The sequence below is a fragment of the Protopterus annectens genome, chromosome 1.part1 (assembly GCF_019279795.1).
Source record: "Protopterus annectens isolate FY-2018-M chromosome 1.part1, PAN1.0, whole genome shotgun sequence".
Taxonomy (NCBI): Eukaryota; Metazoa; Chordata; order Ceratodontiformes; family Protopteridae; genus Protopterus; species Protopterus annectens.
Window position 1 is genome coordinate 1226587331 of NC_056726.1, and position 16362 is coordinate 1226603692.

Sequence of the window (16362 nt, forward strand, 5' to 3'; positions counted from 1 at the left end):
GTGCTCCTGCCTCCCCCCCTCCGGGGGGGAGCTCAACACCCTTCTTTGCCCCGATAGCTCCTTCTCCGACCCGCTTCCTGGGTACAGAGTGCTCGGAGCCGGGCAGCGTTGGAGCCGGGGGTGGGTCGGCGCTGACAGTATCTGGTACTTCAGCTGCGACTCTTCCTTCGAGTTTACCGGATCCATCCTTGTCGGATCCGAACTCTCGGAGCCGTACTCTGAGCTTTGGATCAGAGGGGTTTAGTGTGCCTTTGGCTCCATCCAGGTCGGAGCACACTGGCCCTTCGGGTCCGATGGTCTCGGCGCCGGCTCCGATCCATCCATCGGATCCGAGTGAGGGTCGGCTCTCGGATCCCAGAGAGAGTGGCTCTCCCTCGGCCTTCGATGTGGTGGAGAGGGCTCTGTTGAGTGCATCCAGGCCCCCGCTCCCTGCTATGGGTCCATCCAGCACTCCCTCTCATTTGGGTAAGGCTTCCATCGCCCGGCCACAGGGACAGCCTACTTTGACGTCTCGGGTCGTTCCCCTGGAACAAGACGTTGCTGGTGAGTTGTCCTCAGACAGTTCCCCCGAGGATGTTCCTCACAAGCGGAAGTGTAAGAGGAGGCACGTGGACCCCCCCCCCAAGTCCTTGACAGAAGACATGGATTTGGATGAGGGGGAAGGCTCCCCAAGGTCACCCCCCCCGAGGATGTCTCCTTCGGAGACATCATGGAAATGCTTAGGATAAGAGGGAGGTGGTCTGCCCCCAAGGCTTCCTCGGATGAATCCGTGTTCCTGGAGGCGTTCGAAGCAGGCCCATCTACCTCTTGGGTGTCCCCTCCAGCCGACCCCTTAGTGGACCTTATCACCACTAGGGTGTGGAAGGAGCTGGACACTGTGGAGCCAGTCCCCAAACATCCTGACAAGATCCTGAGCTCACCGGCAGAGAAATCCCATTGGAGCAAGGAACCCCCCCCCATAGATGCCATGTTGGTGTCGGCAGCCACCAAGAGGGAGTTAGCCCAAGAGAGTCCCTCTGTCCATCCCCCGAGCAAGGAGTCTCGCTCGATGGACCGTCTCGGGAAGCGGGTCTTTAGTTCAGCGACCTTCACTGTAAGGTCCCTGAACTACATGGCACATGTGATTCGACTGCAGCGAGACCTTATCAAAGAGTACGCTGCATCGCCCCCGGAGTCCATGTCGGGGGAGGATAAACAGTTGTACTCCACTCGCATGGCCACTCTTAGGTCTGTATCCAACACCTCTATGCGGCTTTTATCCCATGCTACAGAGGGAGCCGCTAGAGCCAGCGGAGCAGGCCTAGTTATGAGGCGCCAGGCCTGGCTCTGACATTGTGATTTCGTGGAACCCTTCAAGACGTCCTTTGCGAATGCCCCCTTCGATGGTTCTGCCCTGTTTGGCATGACAGTTCGCGAGACTTTGGTCCAGAGCGAAAAAGATGGGAAGACATTGTCTGCCGTCGGAGTCCGCTTCTCTGCTCCCCAGAGGTCCTTCTCCAAGAACCAAAAGGGACAGAAGAAGATGTGGTTCCGAAAGTCACAACAATCCCAGTCCGCTCCGGACTCCCAGTCCTTCCACGGCAGAGGAGGACAGGGTGGAAGCCACCCTAGAGGCAGAGGGGGCCCGAAGAACTTTGGGTCCAGAGAAGCCTTCTCTGATCGGCCCACGTAGCAACCCTGAGGGGTTGCCCGACTGCTCCACTCTGGAGGCAGTCGGGGGGCATTTCTCGAAGCACCTGGCAGCTTGGGAGTCCATTACAACAGACCGCTGGGTGCTTCGTATCATATCCAGGGGATACAGAATTCCCTTTTCCTACATTCCCGACACCCCCGGACACCTCCCCGATGTTCCACCCAATCAGAGGGAGGTAGCATCTGCGAAAATTCAGCTGCTTTTAGAAAAAGGAGCATCCACCACGTCCCCCCAGGCCAGTCCGGATCGGGTTACTACTCCAGGTTCTTTTTGGTGCCAAAAAAGACGGGGGACCTAAGGCCCATCCTCGATCTTTCCCTACAAATCTGTCAGTAACCAAAGAAAAGTTCTGGATGGTCACTCTTCAATCTATTCTCCCCCTCTTGCGGGAGAACGACTGGATGTGCTCCATAGACCTCAAGGACACGTACTACCACATATTGATGGCCGAACGGTCCAGGAGGTTTCTCCGCTTCCAGCTGGGAGCCAGTCATTATCAATTCAGGGTCCTCCCCTTTGGTCTCACCTCAGCCCCCAGGGTGTTCACCAAGGTATTAGCAGTGATAGCGGCCCACCTGAGACTCCAGGGAATGCAGGTCTTCCCGTACCTGGACGACTGGCTCCTCACCACCCCGACAAGGCATCTACTATGCTTAGCCAGGGACTACTTTCTCAACCTTGCTCCACAACTAGGGATCACTATAAACTTGGACAAGTCCTCTCTCACCCCGACTCAGGTGATAGATTTTATTGGGGCCAGACTGGACACCAGCAGGCAACTCGTCTTCATAACTCCCGACCGGTTGCACACTTTGAGGGCACATGTACGGGCCATCTTTCAATCTTCAAAACCTCCGGAGGGATTGGTTCTGTGGGCCCTGGGGGTCCATGGCAGCCGCTAGAAACCTTCCCATGGCGCGTCTGAATATGAGGATTTTACAGTGGACTCTCCAAGTCCAATGGTCCCTTCATCAATACCCCTTGAGTCACCCAGTTTCTCTCAGCAGGGCCTGCAAGAGGGCTCTCGTTTGGTGGCTTCAATTGCCGGACCTCCAGGCGGGACGCCCCTTTGCCACAGCCCCCCTCTTGCCACGGTGACCACGGGGCACTACTCGAGCAGGACGGTCCAAGGCACGTGGAACGATTCGGAGACCTTATTGCACATAAATTTTCTAGAGATGAGGGCAGTGCTGTTGTCGTTGCAAGCACTTCAGAGCCTTCTGCCTATAGGAACAATTGCAATCCAGACAGACAACATGTCTGCGGTATGGTATATCAACAAACAAGGGGAAACCAGGTCTTACCCACTCTGTCGAGAAGCCATGAGAGTGTCGGAATGGGTGATCTCCACCAACCGCTTTCTCATTGCAATGCACATTCCGGGACGGACCAACATCCTGGCGGACAGACTGAGTCGCACCATCCTTTCACCTTACGAGTGGTCCCTCAATCCTTGAGTAGCGAGTCGAATTTTTACCATTTGGGGCCAGCCCTGTTGCGATCTTTTCATATCTCCCTGAAACACAAAATGCAACAATTACTTCGCTCTCATTCCCCCTACCGGGGAAGCCCTGAGGGACACCTTGGTGCATGCTTGGCCACCCGGTCTTCTCTGTGCCTGCCCTCCTCTTCCCCTCATGCTGAAACTTCTTCAGAAAGCCAGTCGGTTGGGGAGCAGGATGATCCTCATTGCCCCACTCTGGCCTCGCCAAGCTTGGTTCCCTTACCTCTGGTCTCATTGAGTGAATCCGCCCTGGATTCTAGATCCCCTTCCGGATCTAATCTCCCACCCCCTGGGGCTCCCACTTCCTGACCTGGCCAGCCTCAAGCTTACGGCTTGGCTGCTCCAGTTCCACTTGTAGCTAGGACTCCCGGTATCTCTTCTCCAGTTAAAACTATCCTAGTAGCAGCGCACAAGCCCTCTACTAGGCAGGTCTATGGTAGTAAATGGAAGCGTTTCTCTATTTGGGCAGAACGCCATAATTTGGACCCTTTTACAGCCCCCTTGCCTGCGGTGCTGGACCTTCTTTCAGGTCTTTTTAATGGCGGAGCTAGCTGTTCTGCGGTGAAGGTTCAGTTAGCAGCTATCTCTCATTACCACGTAGGTACTGAATTGGGTCCTTTGATTACTACAAAATTGTGCAAAACATTCCTAAAGAGCACCTTTCTTCTTAGACCTCCAATAAAGGAAGCGGTACCTCCATGGGATTTGACTTTGGTATTACAAGCCCTGACAGCCCCTCCCTTCGAACCGGCTTCTTCAGTAGACCTCAAATATTTGTCTTGGAAAACAGCCTTTCTTGTGGCTATTACTTCAGCCAAGAGAGTATCTGAATTGCAAGCTCTTTCTGTGAAACCCCCATACTTAGCCTTTCACAAGGATAGGGTTTACCTCAGGACCAATCCCTCCTTCCTCCCGAAGGTAGTTTCTGAATCTAATATTAACCAATCTATCAATTTGCCGGTCTTCTTTCCTAATTACCAGAACAAAGGGGAGTACAGACTACATTCTTTGGACGTGCACAGACAACTTAGATTTTACATTCATAGGACATCTGGTCATAGACAATCCGACCAGTTGTTTGTCTCCTTTGCCAAATTTAATCCAGGTAAACTGGTCTCGGAAGTTTCCTTATCGAGATGGATTTCACAGTGTATCATTACAGCGTATCAAAATTCCGGCAGGCCTGCACCTCAAGGAGTTTGTGCCCATTCAACTAGGGCTATGGCTTCATCTGCCGCCTTTAAATCCAGGGTTTCCTTGGATGATATCTGTTCAGCAGCCACTTGGGCCTCATCTCATGCCTTCATCAATCATTATAAATTGGACATTACCTCCAGAGGGAGAACTTCTTTTGGCTCAGCAGTGCTCCGAAATATCCTTCCATGAAGGCTGCCCAAGGTTTAGGTAGCTGGGGACTCTGTCCCACAGGTTGCAGACCAAATGAAGTTAACTACTTCAGATTAAGAAGTTATATACTCACCATAACGTTCCATCTGAGTAGGTAAACTTCATTTGTCTGCAACCGTTCCCCCCCTCCATCCCCCTAACCTTCAGATGTGTTTCATGTCATATAGTGATGTACCATTTCTGATAATGTAGTTAGTTATCCACTATAGTGCTTGCGGGCAAACTTGATCTGAGGTCAGTCAGGGTTGGCAGGGGATTATGGGTGAGGGGAGGAGCTAGGAGCTCGGATCTAAGCTTTGTAAAGTTGCCGGCTCGGATCCGAGATCGGATCCATATCCCACAAGTTGCAGACTAATGAAGTTTACCTACTCAGATGGAATGTTATGGTGAGGACATAACTTCTTATTGTAGGACAGTCTCAAATAAATAAAGAAACATATCTAAATTAAGTGTTGTTATATTCCTGACTATATCTAAGAGAATTATACTGTTCCCTAGACTTACTCAGAGCAAGGCAGATGTGTGCTGAATGGATCTTGCCAGGTCCAGGGCAGAATACAGAATGCAGTCTCTCACTAAGAAACTTCCTAAATATCTTAAATATTACTGTTGAGATAACTTGCAGGATGACATCATTGCTTGCCATCTGACTCCTAGTTCCCAGGCTCAAATCAACCATTGATGGCAGCTGGTAGTATTTAGTATCTACCTGTGAAAATATATAGACCTCAGGTCTTTGGCAAAGGCTAGAAGTCATAAAACAATAAAACACTTCCATGGCAGTACAGAAAATTTCTCAGCACAGACACTGTCTCTCCTTGCTGCCATAAAGTAAATTAATGTAGTTTATTTTTCTGAAGTTAACCTCGTGTATTCCAGTTTCCACTGTTAAAATATATACATTTAAACAGTTAGAATAGTGCGTGTACATTTCTGTTCTATTCCAGTAGGGCATGCTGTGATCACATTTTTAGCACGAGCACTTTATAAAATATATTTTCAACACACATGTTTGTACAAACCAAGTTTGATATACACATGACACACTGTTCTAATACAGTTGTAACACAAGCATCTTATATGAATCATGTTGATATTCACAAATTACATATAATTATTTACAAAATTCCAGCTAGCTGGGCTGGCAGTATTTCCTTTCATGACATGAGGCCTCCCCCCTCCCAGGAGAGGGAAGCGAGCTTCACCTCAATATTCCTTTTGACTCCCCATCAAAATACTCCATTGCCCAGGTTATGAATCAAGTCCGGTTCATTCAGGTCACATCCAGGATTTCATCTATCTGTGTCACAGGTCTAGCTCATACCAGTATGATTCTGACTGCATAACAGCAAGTACACTTATCAAGCTTTTTGTAGGATAAACAAGTTTTCTTCTGTCAGCATCTTCCAAAAATTGTGATGCATGTACTAAGGTTATGTCTTTGTCCCTTACATCTGTAAATATATGTGCTTGTGGTAGACAAATTGCTCTAAAAGATTACCACACATATTGATCATTTTGTCTTAATTCTAACCACATTAATGACTGTTGTAGTGCTTGTGTGGTAAAATATACCATGTTGAGGAGAAGTAGGGTATGAACTTCTCATTTTGCTGGGGAATGTTTGCATTCTGTAGAGAAGTACTCAGCCTTCTTTTCCTTAAACAGAAGGCTTCGATCTTCAACTGCTTTGCCCATTTGTAGGAAAATTAGACTGTTAAACATATATTTATGTATTCAGCAATTGTTGATTGGCTTAGTTCCACTAGACTAGTGACTTCTTTTCAGTGGAGACCTGAGGTGAGTATTTCTACTAGAAGGGAAAATTTGGCCGTGGCATTGGGAAACTTCCCTTAATCATTAAGGCACTCATAGTGTGTGCGATTAATGAGTATGTGCATCCATTTTACTCCTAGTGTGGAGGCGGCTGGGAAAACAGAGCTTAAAGATGGTGACGTCTGAGGAAGGAGTTGAGGCAAATGCTGGTTCTGTTGTAATGTTTTTATACCTGGAAGAGAAATAAAATAATTAAAGAATTTGGAAAAGAGGCTCGAGTGGAAAATTTGGAAGAAACTTCCAGTTGGGAAGGTTGCGGGATGATATATTGGAGTGCTTGTTGGGGGCAGAGTGAACCAGAGACAGGGAAGGAAGCTTTGTGAGTTGAAGTAGTGGAAAAATTATTTAGAAACAAAAAGCAGACAAAAACATTTGCTGAGGTAGTGGGCACAAGTAAAGATACTGAAAAGGAGAGGAAGAAAATGGAAGATACTGAGAAGAAGAAATTTGTGAGAATTCAAAGTAGAGAGGAGGTGGAATTGGACAGGTATGGAATTTAGGACCAGCTGATAGTGCCTTAAAGGCACAGGAGGTAAGAGCTTTCCTGCTAATAAAACAAGACATATTGTGACTTTTCTGAGACTGGTAACATTCTAGAAACTTTCTTAAAGAAATGTGGTGAGAAATAAGACATTTTTCATATGTCATAAAGACTTTCTTTAGAGAGAGAGAGAGACAGACAGAAAAAAAGTTAATATACAGTTGCGAACAGACATTGAAAGAGACACTGCAAAAATATTTATTGAAAAAATACTGTAATAAAGTCAAAGCCATTTCAAAATTTCGTCTTGGGACTGTAACGTGAGTTTGAAAATGGAGAATTATAAAAATGTGGATATTTTGAGTATTATTAATGTTGATGGACATAGAACTGTTAATTATTGGGGCAGCTGAAAACATGTTTTTTTTCTGTGGGAGGAAGTGACATTTTGTGAATTATTGTGATAGGAAAAGATGTTATTCAGGTGGGGAAACTGGTCATAATGCAAAGAATTGTAAAGTAGCATTATAAGTGTAACCAAGCAGGACATGTATGGATGGACTGTGAGAGAAGAATTTAGAATGTGAAACTGAACTACAAAACGTAATTGATAAAGATGTACCAGTGGAAGTTCAACAAAAAAGGGGAAAAGTAAGACCGAAAAGAGAGTCTAGATAATACACAAGAAGAGGAGAAAGAGAATGGAAAAAGAAATCAATGAGGAAGAGGATGCAAATTGGAAAGTAGTTAAGATGAAAAATACAATAGGAAAAAGATAATTATAGTAAAAGAAAATTTCAGGATTTGGGAATAAAGTCAGAAAGGAAATGGATAAGTAAAACAATTCCTTATGAATTAAAAAAGAGTAGTAATTCTTTGAATTATCTAGATTATTGTTAATAGTATCACAAATATAGTTAGGATAATTGGAATAATAGAATGATGTATGGGTTGTAACATGGATTTGATTGTATTAGAAGATACTAGGCTTTTGAGTAAAGATGAAAGAAAATAGACAAATATATTATGGCTAGGTGGTATAATGGAATTTGGGACATGAGGAATGGTCAGGTATTGCTATATTGTATAGTAAAGGAATTAAAATTCTAGATTATACATTGGTCAGATTAGGAAGATTGATGTTAGTGGACTTTAGATGGGGGAATATGTAGACTAATAGCAATCTATGCTTATGTGTTATACAAAAGAAAGGGAGAAATTGATTTTAGACATATTAAGTTATGTATAGTGAATATGGACATCACAGTAACAGGAGATTTTAATTGAATTTAGGATCTAAACAAAAATGTACAATAGATAAAAGCAATGGATGAGATATTAAAAATGTTGAAATTTAAGATTATGGAACTTAAGAACACATGTAGAAGAGGGAGATTTCAAAGCAGAAATATGTAATTTTTGTCAAAAACTATAAAAGAATAGAACAAATGGTAGAGATGATTTTTTTCAGATCATTTGGCTATATGGATTGAGCTACATGAAAATAAATTTAGTAGAATAGGAAAATATATTAAAAGTAAATGAAAAAGAATAGAATAAGATTAATCAAAAGGAAATAAAGTTATAGAAACATCATTTAACAATGATTTTTTATAAAAATTGGTCAGAATGATGGATCGTATTTAATATGGAAGAATGAGAGAAAATGAAAACATAAAAAGGAATATGGACAAATTTAAGATAATATTTTAAGTTGTTTATATAGAAATTAAAAGGATTATTTTAGGAAAGAATAAATTTATCAAAGCATCAAGATAAAATTAGAGTTATTATGTAAGCAGAGATATTTTTGCAAGGAAAGAAGGAAGAAGTATTGCCATATTTAAGTACTAAAGTTAAAGAGGATAAAGGTGTAATGAGAGAAATGAAGAATAATAATGGGGAAATTAGAACAATATAAAAGAATGGATATAGTTAAATATATGAAAGGGATGGTGAAAGAAATAGTAGTGAAAAGAAAAAGTATGTGTAAGGTAAAACAATTTACAGAAGAATATTGGAACAGCAAATCACAATAGATAAGGTAATGAAGAGTGTAAATGTAGACACTGCAGCTGGATTGGATGATATAAGATGTCAGATGTATCTGAAATTGATATGGCAAAAAGAGATTTTCATAGAAGTATTTAATGAGTGGTTAAATGATGGAATAAATTGTGAAGAAATATGTGAAGGTGTAATGAAATTTATATAGAAAACTGTAGGAAAAAAGGTAAAAACTGGAGACCTGTAATATTGAATAATTGTGATTATAAGTTATTCATGAAAGTAATACAAAAAAGACTAGAAGACAAATTACATTTTTATAATAGAAAAAGATTTTATGGTGTTAGAGGAAAAGGAATTTAAGAGAGATTAATGATAATCAGTAATAAGTAGAAGATATTAAGAAAAGTTAGACGGAAGCACATTTAAGTGGCAGATGTAAAGTGTTTGATTCAATACAGCATTATGACAGTTAATGGAAAAAAATAATTTTAGTGTAACAATAAAAAGTATGTGAATCAGTGTGTAAAAATACTAAAACTTTTTTGTGAATGGTTGATTTAGTGAAAAATTAGAGATGAAAACAGGGATGTCCAATGAACATTTTTTTGTTTATAATAGTTATAAATAGCATGATAAAAGGAATAAATGAAGAGTTGGATAAGAGGAAATATATACAAGAAACAAGGATAAAGTATCCTGTTATCTTTTATGCTGATGAGGTAATATTGATAGCAACAAATGGAGGAGAAATGGGAAAAGTGATCAGAAGTTTATACAGTAGTTTACAGTAAGTTGGCTTGAATATTAATAAGGAACAATGTAAGTTTCAGGAAATGAGTTTGGAGAGTATGATGTAATAATGGAGCATTGGGAAAAAATGAAATTTACAGGGACTTGGTTAAGTGGAGTAGGTATAAATTGTCATTATATAACAAAGTCTTCTTTCGGCTTTTCCCAGTTAGGGATCGCCACAGCAGAACTTTGGCCCGCTAATGATTATATAACAAAGTATATGTGATAAATTCAATACAGATACGGAAAATATGTTTAGCTATAGTGTATATATGATGCCAAGAGAAATAGAAAAACAATTTATTGATATCACTTTACAATTTACTTGGAGAGCTAGATTGAATCCAGTTAAAAAAGTAGTTTTACATATGTAAAAAGATAAAGGAAGTTTGGCTCTATTGAATCCGACAGTGTTTGCAACTTCTTTAAATTTTTATATAAAGTTTTGAAGTGGATGAGTGGAAAAGAGAATAAGTTAGTGATTAATATATTCAAAGAAAAAAATATAAGAAAGAATGGAACTTAAAATGAATAAAAGAGAAAGGGAATGAAAAGATGAAGAGATAAGGCTGTATCAAGAAAAAATAAAATTGTGGAAATTAAGTATAGAAAATTTGAAGAAAATAAGAAAAGCTGGTGCAAAATTGTTATGACAAAAAATTATTATGCAAATCCTTGGAAACATTTACCAAAAGAAAAAATGAAACTGTAAAGCAAAGGAATAGATGGCGTATGAAAAGTGTTGTATAGCAGGATATTTTATGGAGGTTACAAATTACCTGTCAAAGGAAATGTGCATATACAAAGATTAATATGAGAGTTTATTTGTATTATGGATCAGAAAATGTCTTTTGATATGTGAAAGAGTTAAAAGATTATGGGAAAAAAAGTAAAATAAAGGAGTGAAAGATTACAAGCAAATATGTATGGAAATGACTGACTTTTTTAAGCATAGTAAAGAATATGCTAATAATGTAGATTTGATATAATTTGGACAATTTGGAATGAAAGGTTAAAAGAAGTCTTGTTTAATGGGAAAAGGATATTGCCAATATTATAAGAAATATCAAGTGGTGGTTATGGTGAAAAGAGTGGGGGTCTGTGTGAATGTAAAATAATGAAGAAATGTAACATGAAATGATAGTTTTTTGTGTAAATGTATATATTGTATGTAAGTTATAAATAAAAGTCACCTACTGTTTTTGATAGGTGCTATGGGATCTTTTTTATCCTTCTGAGCTACCTGTAACTAAAGCAGATGGGAGATAGGACCGCAGTTTAATGTCACATCCAAAGGACGACACACTCAGGAGTGCAGTTCCCCACCTAATGATGCACTGCAGTGGTAGCAATCCAGTCATCTAGAGTGGTAGTAAAACCCACATACTTAATTCTTCCAGCACCAAGATGAGCATGCTACCTGTTGCGCCACTAATACTGCTGATACAGTTATGGAAGGTCAGTCAATGCTTCCAGTAATCTTTCTGGAACAGGTTCATGAAACTCTCCAAAAGGTAATATACGCAGAAAAGAGAGAAAAACTATAGAACCTTAAACTGTATTTTTGAAGTACGCTTATCATGTTGTAAATATCCCTGTTATGTTAGCTGTGTAAAGTACGATCGTAAGACGACATGGCTTGCTTGAAAGGAATTGTATCCTGCAGATGTTAAGTGTAAGACATTGAAGACCCTAGTCACATGATTTTTTTGTTTGGTCAACCTGCAGTTAAACCACTTGCTGATGATCGTAAGACGACATGGCTTGCTTGAAAGGAATTGTATCCTGCAGATGTTAACTGTAAGACATTGAAGACCCTAGTCATATGATTTTTTTGTTTGGTCAACCTGCAGTTAAACCACTTGCTGACCTAGAGAGAAAAAAAAAATAGATCTTTGCTTAAGACATCTACAGTGTAGCAGTGCACTAGTCATATGATTTTTTGTTTGTTTGGTCAACCTGCAGTCAAACCACTTGCTGACTTAGAAAGAAAAAAATAGATCTTTCCTTAAGACATCTACAGTGTAGCAGTGCACAGTTCCAGAGAAATTCTTAGATGAGTAAAAAGTCCTTGTATGGAAAATCTCTACCTGTCCAGCAGGCCCATAACTGGAAGCAGTACAGAAAGAGGCAGCAGACATCAGGAGTAAAGGAAAAATGTTAAAAATATATCACCAACGTGACTGCAGCTGTTGCTTTCCCATTGGTACCCCCAAATGCCCTGGGTGGAAGCTTCTATTACTGTCTATACTGTCATTAAAATAAATGACATTTCAAATTGTCCACCTTCCTTCTGTTCCAGATACTCCCACTTTTACATTTTTCAGGCCTTGCTGTTGATGAACCCACTCAAAGAAGCAAGGCTTTTGTTCCATGCTATTTCCAGTGCCCCAAAAAGATATTTCAAAACCAGTTCTGAATCAAACTTTTATCTTTTGTTGGTAAAGGATTTCACATGGAAGCCCTGGATATGAAGGATGCATACCTTCATATTTCACTAAGGCCATCTTGGAGCAAAGTGTAAGGTTCAAATACTGAAATACTTTTTTTTTTTTTTTTTGGTAATCAAAAGCCACCAGAGTCTATACCAGATGTTTAGCTCCAATATTGCTCATCTTATCTGGATGATCTCCTGCCAGCACCATAGCACATCACAACCACTGTTACCCTGATGGTATGTGTAAGAATCACTAAAACTACAAAAAGGTCACCTCTAACACCTTTAGCCTTGTTAATCTTCCTAGAGGCTGTTGTAGAGGCGTAAAGTGAATGTATTTTATCTTACAGGGTGGTTCTGAAACTGAATTTGACCCTCTCTCAAAAGGACATCACCATGGCAAGAACATGCCTCAGTGCACTAGGCTACATGGTCCCATATTCTTCCAGTTTCCTATGCAAGGTTACACATCAGAAGATGACAGTAAAGCCTAAGGAATCCACAGAACCAGTCACTGCATGCCTTGAATGCAACATTTCCTTCTACTACACCTGTCCAAATAGAACATCAGTTTCAGAGCAACCCAGAAGTCCCTTCCTGAAGGATGCCCGCCACCCGCTAGCAAGTCGGCAGATGACAACAGACTCTTTGGATTATACTTGGGGAGCATATTTCAACAATCTGTGTTAAAGCAGCAGGTTTCACAAATGTATGTACACAACAATCTGAAGGAATTAAAGTCAGTGTACAAAGCCTGAGTGGCTTCAGAAGACATTTCTTTTCAAGCATTTGCAGTTCGGTACAAATAACATTGCAAAAATGTGATTTGTTAACAAACCAGATATACTAAAGTCAAGCTTGATATGGAAGTGGGCCATTCAGCACACAACCTCAGCTGTTAATAGTGTATCTTTCAGGCCTTCAAAGAAACAAATGCCTTCAGTAATTGGGTAACTGTCTCATGAATGGAGTGTGTCTCCACACATATTACAAGGCACTGTAGAGTTCATATGCATATCGGAGGTGGATTTCTTTGCTGCACATCTCCGATATTGTGTGCCCTCTTGCCTCACATATCAGAATAGAATATGTTTTCCTTTCCATTCCTGTGGTATCAAAAATTACTTTCCACATTTCTCCCTTTTACCTTCGTTAAGAGGGTGCTGTTCAAAGCAAGAAAGGGAAGCACTAGTCGATTCCTCATGGTACTGTGTTGGCAGAGACCGATGTTATGGTGCCATGTTGGCAGAGACCGATATTTCTTTTTTTTTTTTTTTAATGAAGGTAGCCACTGTGTCTGTCCATGGCTCAAGGCCTCAAATATAATTGTTCTTGAACAACAAGACAAGATGATGTACTCCAGCTGTAAACTAAGAATCCTTCAGCCTGGAGGGATTCAGTCCTGTCCATGTAACCACGGCAGGATTTTTTGTTAATGAGCCATCTGACTTCCTTCACAATGTTGCCACAAAAAATGAAAACCAGTTAAATTCCTGGATATCTGCAACAGGCCTGCACCAACTGAACTGACTTATTCCTAAAATATTAGATTACATGAATCAACTCTTTGACCCTAACCTCTTCCTTCACAATGCCTGCTTCAGGTTTATTTGCATGTTTCCTAGTCTTTTATGAGTTAACCAAATTGACAACGCATTCTTGAAAGTTGGTCTACATTTAAGATCTTTAAGAAGATATGTTCTCCACCATTAGATCTGCTCTTTATCCTTGGAAAGTTGACTTATTTTCCTTTTGAACCAAGAACAAGAGGAATACGCTCCAAGGAAAATACTCCTCCTTATTTTCCTTCAAGAAGCAACAAGAGAGACTGCCTGTAGCCAAATACTTTGTCAAAATATCTGACTACTACAGTAAATACACTAAATCATTGCAAGGCATTGATAGCTGACTACTACAGTAAAAACACTAAATCATTGCAAGGCAGTGATAGCTAACTGCTACAGTAAATACACTAAATCATTGCAAGGCAGTGGAAGCCAACTGCTACAGTAAATACACTAAATCATTGCAAGGCAGTGATAGCTGACTGCTACAGTAAATACATTAAATTACTGCAAGACAGTGATAGCCGACTGCAACAGTAAATACACTAAATCACTGCAAGGCAGTGCTAGCCGACTGCTACAGTAAATACACTAAATCACTGCAAGGCAGTTATAGCTGACTGCTACAGTAAATACACTAAACCACTGCAAGGCAGTGATAGCTGATTGCTACAGTAAATACACTAAATCATTGCAAGGCAGTGATAGCTGACTTCTACAGTAAATACACTAAAGCATTGCAAGGCAGTGATAGCTGACTGCTACAGTAAATACACTAAACCACTGCAAGGCAGTGATAGCTGACTGCTGCGGTAAATACACTAAATCATTGCACGACAGTGATAGCTGACTGCTACAGTAAATACACTAAATCAATGCAAGGCAGTGATAGCTGACTGTTATAAATACACTAAATCATTGCAAGGCAGTGATAGCTGACTGCTACAGTAAATACACTAAATCATTGCAAGGCAGTGCTGTAGTTCACTCCAGCAGGGCAGCAACATCAGCAGTTTAATTCACAAGTGTTTCTGCTTAAGCTATTTTGGAAGCTGCCTATTGCAATCCAGACATTCACTAAATGGCTGAAGTTGGAAATACAGTCCAGGAAAGGGGGGAATTTGGCTTGGTGGTGCTACAGGGGATCATGTAACTGTCCACCGTCCAGGAGTAACCTAAGTTCTGCTTGAGATCCTACCTAAATATCACAATTTTCTGTTGCAGTGATTCTCCCTAAAAAAAGGTAATATAGTTGTTAAGATACGTACCATAGCAGGAGGCCTTCTCGGAACAGTCAGTGTAACAGTAAATTTTCTGTCTTCCCTTCCCTTCCTCCCTGCATGGTACATGGACATAGTTATCATTCTACAGTCATTCACATTCATGTAAGGTACAAACTATAACACTGTGTTTCAAAGTGGCATCACCGTAATAGTTGAGCTTCCCTTCTTCCTGTGCATAGGACAAAGTATAGTTACAATTGCAGGGTATTTGATTTATTTACAAACAGATATTTCTGAATTTGATTTTTTTTTATATACATATATAATTTATTGTTTATTACATTTGTTGACCGGGTATGTCCAACTGGGCCACGGGCCCATTTTCAGTGGAGACCCGGGGAGAAAAGCTTCACAATAATATATGACAATATACAAAGCATAGTGACAGTAAACAGTACAATAGAATTATTTTACACCATCTAGAAACGGTACAAATCAAGGTACCTTTAACTAGTGGAGACCCAGGGGAAAACTCCATAGTAGTACAAACACAAACAAGTAACAGTAAATATAATACAATCAGCAGAACTGCACCATTATAGTTGCAGGAACAATCCAGTAGCAGTAAATATAATAATACAATCAGTAGGACTGTACAAGAGAAAAAAAAACAGTTGATAATATATAAATTAAAGTTTACAAAAGGGATGTTAGATGGATTGGTGATAAAAGTAACTAAGGGTGGGGAAGTGGATTAACCTGGGGAAAGGCAAGAGCACAGCCAGTGACTGGTGAGGTGTTCCTTTAGGAGAAATTTGAATTGGTTATGTACTGGATTTTTTGTTATTGTGTCTGGAAGGGTGTTCCAGAGTTTGGATATTCTGTGAGAATAGAGGGAGTCGCCATGTTGGTTGTGGGAGTTGGATACTTTTAGTAGGAGTTTGTTGGAAGATCTAACGGATCTGCTGTTAGTATTAGGTTGAACTAAAGAGGAGATGGCAGGGCAGTTGTTGGAGTGGTAGATAATTTTGTGGCCTAAGGATAGTTGATTGAGAGATAGAAGGTTGGAATCAGAATCACAGAACACATTAGTAATATCAGGACACACAAGACAACGAATGCTCTATACAAACATTCCTTGGTACACACTACTACCAAATTTGCATTTATGGTTATTGATATCATACAAGGGAACAGAACAAACAAAGCAGGCTGGCATTCAATTCTTAATAGTAAGGAAAAGAAATGGATTATCAAACTGGGGGGATTATTCCCACCTGGGCTTAATGACAATTTTTGAATTAACCAATGGGCATTTTGTAACCTCTTTATATTCTTGTCACACTTTTGTTTTTCTTATTTTCACTGAAGAAGGTTGTGTATACCCTACCGAAACCGGTCTGTGTCGCAAAAG